The 6,000-nt window shown below is 38.8% G+C and overlaps 1 protein-coding gene across 1 annotated transcript in view; it reads left to right on the top strand.

The window, feature by feature from the left end:
- The first annotated feature begins 1,250 nt into the window (after positions 1-1,250).
- LOC112494322 (dynein heavy chain 2, axonemal-like) overlaps positions 1,251-6,000 on the top strand; it is a 27,998-nt gene continuing 23,248 nt past the window's right edge. Inside the window, exon 1 of the mRNA XM_025084872.1 lies at positions 1,251-1,329. The gene's annotated coding sequence lies outside the window, so the exon portion shown is untranslated. The remainder of the gene's footprint in view (positions 1,330-6,000) is intronic.

Here is a 6,000-nt window from a genome sequence, read left to right as displayed (position 1 = left end):
ATGATAAGAAAGAACGAAGTAAACTTTAATGCAGTGTGGGTTCGAGTTAGCGTGCGCGGTCTCGCGTTTCCTGATGCGGAGTATCGTAGCCATTTAAGATGACGTCACGGGGAACAAGAACAAGAAGGGATATATATCCTTTAGATCCAGAGATTTCAAGGAACCTCCCATGCCTGCTGACGACCATTGTGCTGATAACCAATACCGTTACATAGACCATCCCTGAATATCCCGTTTGCTAACCAACTGTGATTAGGTACCTTCTAATTAGAGACGGGTACTCATAGATTATACAGTCTCGATATCAATTACGTCTAATTACTCCAATTCGTACCCGTTCCTACGTCAGGTTCAATTCTACGTTCCCTGTTATATCCCAGCGTTCCTATTTCCGCGATTTCCGTTCTTTAATAAATGACAAGACCCAGATCGAGTAACCAAGAGATCTCATTAGCCTAAATGATAATTAACAATGTAACACCACACCGTAACCGTAGCTGTGTTTTCAGAACTTATTTTTCAAAATTACCTTTTTCCCCCATTTCTCATGTAAAATAATTAAAATTATTTCTCACATATGCTCACCCAACGCGTTACGTATGACGTGTTTTAATATAGATATAATACGTTTTTCTTTATTATATATTGTAATCGTATATATAATGCGTATATGCTAAGCCCAGCGCAGATAACTTAAAATTATTACGTACGGGTTATGCAATGATCATGTTCGCATCACGTTCGGTCCACAACGGCGCACAAGCTCTTAACGTTATCAAACGATCTTCTACGGTATTAAGGGATTTGTTGAGATACGACCGATTAAACTTGTATGCGTAACGTTAACCAAGGCTTCGAGATACCTTGCTGTGATGCAGACAGGTATCTCTAGGTGGTACCAACCTATCTCCCTAGCACCTACTAACGTATGCGACAGGGATTTAGTTAACTGCGGTCCGTTAGCTATGGAAGCTGTTGATGGTCCAGATGTGGATTTTGTTACGTTCGAGATAAACGTTACCGCGTGAAAGCGGACGGGACTTAGGAATAACCTTAAATATTTTATTATCAGGTAGTCGTGTTTTTTTTTTTTTTTTTTTTTTTTTTTTTTTTTTTTTTTTTTTTTTTTTTTTTTTTTTTTTTTTTTTTTTTTTTTTTTTTTTTTTTTTTTTTTTTTTTTTTTTTTTTTTTTTTTTTTTTTTTTTTTTTTTTTTTTTTTTTTTTTTTTTTTTTTTTAATAATGTTTTCCTGTTATTTGTGTATTCCATATATCAAAGGACAACCGGAAGTAATGTCTGCACCAGTTTCTTGTTTCTTCCTTGAAATCCGGTAATAACCATTCACAGACTGTATACGTATGGACAAACGTTTTCTGTATGAAATATATTTCTGGCCTGAGAAAAGAGCCTATGTCTCCGAATCTCGTTAAGCCAGATTGCATTACGAAGCTACTGTTTTCCTCGTGACAACCGTTGACCTCCTTTCTGGTCCATTTACCGTTATACCTTATCCTCCACGTATTCTAGGTACGCATGGACGGCAAAGCTCATGAGATTAAACCGAATACTATTGTGAGTAGGAGAAATGCCGAAAATTTGTTCGAAAATTCGCTGTTGATTGATGGATAATTCTTTGGGTGGGAAAAATGGCGAGAAAATCAATTATATATTTTAAGTTTAAAAAATGAAGAATTTAGTCAGACGTAACCAAGCTGTATCAGTATTGAGAACCCAAAGAAACGGTTCGCCTATTTCCGAATGCGGTTGATCGAGCAGGTGAAATTTTATGACTTTTTAACCATGTAAAATAGTAAAATGAAAGAATTTAGAAAATTAATTAAAAGTTTTTCTCATTCTTTAATTATTTTACAAAACCGGTTGAATTAACTGTAGGGAATCGTTTTATTATTATAATCGTATATTATTATTATGTATTGTAACGTATTGTAACTGACGTCATCTTCGGCCGTGCATCCGCATTTCAGGCGCGCGTCAGTCAATCCTTGTTTCACCGGGAACTGACGAGCCGACGTGTCCTGAGATTGAGATGAGACAGTCTCAACTCCGCCAAATCGGGAACTCTGCCGGAACTTATCAGAAAAGATGGTAGCTCAATAGGCCCTGTCGATTTTTGGGGACGCGTAAAATCAGCAAACGCAACTAAATGCACGCACGGGAGCGAACGGTTGTGGAAATGCACGGCCGTTCAGTCTGCTAGGTTGAGGTACAGAGGGTCGAAGTAAGCGTCAGTAAATAGTGCGGAATACATGAAGCAAATGATCGAGAGCGTAGCAAACCGAACCGGAGCTATAAAGTCGAAGTCCCTCCGCCAATTAATAAATTGGGAGTTCTCATCGGAGCTGGTTCAGCTGATCTGCGGAGACCGAGAACTGCATCCAGAGGACACTCGGGTAGGCAGTGCACTATAGCACAACACTGCACCTCCGAAACGCACGCAGAAAATCTATGGGACTTTCTGGATATTGCGAGAGCCACGCGAGAACTACACAAGAGAGAACTTTCTATACCGTATAGGAAACAGCTAGAAAAACCATCAATAGATAGCACAGAAGCGCGAGTCAGTCGAGGCACCTCGATCGGTGACCCAAGACGCCTTTGGCAATAGTCAAATTCGGGAACTAATCGTTCTAATTGGTCGAGATCCTTATAGCCGATAACTCTTATCCTTCCCTCGAGCTGTCCCTTTAAACTAAATCGAAAGCGTTCCTTAACAAATCGGTACATAACTTTTGGAGGTCCTCCACGACCGCTTTCCCCGGGCATCGGGCGACAGCTGGGCACCACATCCTTAACTCGGATCAGGGGAGTTCTGACTTGCCCTTAACCGTAAGAAACTCCACTGCTCGCTCTACAGCCCTTTGTCACTCTCTAGCAGGGTCACGTGGAAACGTCTCCGTCGAGTACTCTCCTCTGCCGGCAATTCGCACGTCGAGAATTATCTCTCCATGGCATATTCGAGTGCCTCGATCTCAACTCAACAATAACAAAGCTTTCCGATAGCATTGGCGCAACTCTGCGAATTAACCCGAGAACGTAGCTTCTGAGCAGAATGGCGACTCGAAGGGAAACAGAAACCGAGAACGTTATCTGAATCGGTATCTCTTTTCATCCATAAAAGTGCATCACGGTGTCTAAAAGTTGGTTTGGTATTAGGAAAATTTTACATTTCTAAAAAAAAAAATTATGAAGTATTACAACATTTAGTAATTTGTAATTTTTTTTCATTTTTGGTTCCTCATAGAGAAAGCTACGTGACAGTGGAATATTGCTTTTTCGAGATTTTCATCTCACCATGTTCAGAATGTGCCAAAACGTCGAGAAAGCACATTTGGAGAAAACGTCAGGATACATGTGTGTGTGTGTAATGGCCTTCTAAAATTCAAACGTGTATAATTCGGGAACGGTTTTAGCTACAGTCCCCAAATTATGCAGGCATGTGCAGCTCTATAATCCCTTCACTTACTTTTCATCATGGATCAAGCTATGGCTCGGATTTTATGTCGATTTCAAATTCTCAACAAAAAAAAAGACGTTATCACTCTAGCGATCGGAAATTTTGTGATACTCGTCTAAATAGTTCCTGACGAAGAGATTTCTATCCAAGGTTGGTTGGTATTGCATTTGGGCCGAATCCATCGAGAAGTTTTAATTTTATATTTTGAATTTTTCGAAAAATCAACTTTATCGCTGTAACTAGTGTTTACTTTAACGAATCAAACCGCAATTTTCTGCAAGTATTAAATATCATTTAGTCGTAGTACAAATGAAATTTGGCGAAGATCGGTCAAGCGGATCTAATTTTATGCTTCCTCATATAGGGACTTCGTACACTACTACCTGCGATTCGTAGGAAGCAAATTGCAAGTTTCAACTTGGGGCTTGTTAAGTAAATACCTATGAATGACACGATAAAATTGTATCTTTTGATTTCTTTTTTAACGAATCTCAAAGGTAAACAGAACTGCAGCTGAACTTACCGTTTAAATAGACAAAATCTACTCTAGGCTATCAAAGGGGGTGAGTTTTGCAAATAGTGGTTACTCTGAAAATACGAAAATCCCAAGGAATTCCTATTTCCTAATTTACATTCTCCAAACAGATAGAATATCGACCCCTATCAACATATAGCACGTTGTTCAAAGTCAAGTGTAATTGAAGTTAGAGAATATTCTCCGAAGACAAACAAGCCCGGACATTAACACCGATGAGAACTTGGCTATCGCACTACTTTAGTTCGAATAGCTATATGTATAGTTACTTCATTAGCCTACAAAATCCGATGTCCAAACAAAGTAACGTATAAGGGTATAAAAAAAAAGTTTTTGAAATAATTCAAAAACTTTGTAACATTATCCTATACATATATCAATTCTCCATATTTCTATAGATTCTCCACCCTCCGTTGATTTAATTTAAATACAGTCAAATCCGTCTCGTCAATATTTCAGTCTGCATATCTGTATACACGTAGATAACAATGGCGACTCGCTGACTAAGAAAGGAAAATTTCCATATTCGAAAAGTCCTCTTTTTTTTTTTTTTTTTTTTTTTTTACTAGGAGACCATTTTCCTGTAGTCATTATCTAAGCTACACAGGATTTACATAAAAGGCACGGGAGTTGTTTGCGAAAAAATTTTTCGCGTACCAAATAATTCAGGCCCTTTTAGCGTCGGTTTTACAAACATTATACCAGCTATCTTTAGCTGCGTCATAAAGAATCGTTGAAAAACTTTTACCGAGCGGTGTCTTTTAGTGTTTCGACATTCTTTTTGTTTCTGCTCGCACAAGAAGAGGGTTACCGGTCGTCGGTGAACGTCGCGCGGGATGACGTGCTGAAAGCACAGAACGATAGAAAATGATATGCATGTAAATAAATAGAAACCACGAGAACTGAAATGTTCAATCGGCAGCTGATATTTTCACAGACGAATAAATAGGCTTTTGCAGACGAGAGGACGCGATTACAGTGATAACGTTATTAAAATAATTCGTATAAATGACCATAATAAAAACACGTCGTACCACCTTCGTTATTTCAGTAAAAATTTAATCCAAGCATTATCGACTATCAGTCAAATCAATCTTTGCCTCTGGGAAGATCGAAACTAAGCCAATTAAAAAAAATTCTATAATTCATGTAACACGATAAGCACTATCGCTCGTTCATCTCGCAACGTTACCATGATAAAGCTAGAATCGCTATGGGGGTGTATAAAATTAAAAAATTGCATCTCGTTTGCGCTAGATCGTGTCTGGTTCCACCTGACGACCTCTGACCTCTCTATATATTTTTTTTAACAGGAAGAATTTTTTAGAATCTTATAAAATCAGAGTATATCCAGCTTTACCTTGCCACTCTGTTACTCAATGGTAATACGTTGTAACGTTCCACCCTGATATCCCCCTATCCTCTATCCTTTTTCCTTCCCAATCATCCAATCTCGATGACGGATACGTCAGGAGCCCCACATAAGAGTGCATAGCGCACTGTGGATGTGCATTACAGTATCTGAGAGAAATCCTCAAATCCTAGAATTCCTCAATAATCCTATCGACCTCTCACAGCGACGCCGATATAGGAAAGGGAATATAGGACCTTTAATTCTCTAATATTGTATAATTCCCTTGAAACTAATCACAGCGACAGGCATGAGGAAGTAAGATTAGAAATTATTACCTTTAATATTCCTACAATCCGAGATACAGTCGACAGACTGAAATCAAAACAAGCAAGTGCCCAGACGCTATAAGCCGGCACGTGGCGAAGACAATAGAAATACCAGTAAGCCGGTACTGGAAGAAAACCGGTGATTGAATCAGTCAAATCGAATAGCCAAATCCAATCGTAAATCAAAATATTGAATCCAAAAAGCGACGTTAACACCTCGGGTGGATAAAAATCGTTATCCCCGCTAGTTTTAACGTATGCCTATCGAGGATATAAGCAGCGGCTTTCTCGATAGGAATTCATTCGGTCCA

This window comes from Cephus cinctus, unplaced genomic scaffold (genome assembly GCF_000341935.2).
Source record: "Cephus cinctus unplaced genomic scaffold, Ccin1 Ccin1_scaffold0407, whole genome shotgun sequence".
In the NCBI taxonomy this organism is placed as follows: Eukaryota; Metazoa; Arthropoda; class Insecta; order Hymenoptera; family Cephidae; genus Cephus; species Cephus cinctus.
Note: the sequence above shows the minus strand (reverse complement) of the source record. Positions and strands in the feature narration are given on the sequence as shown.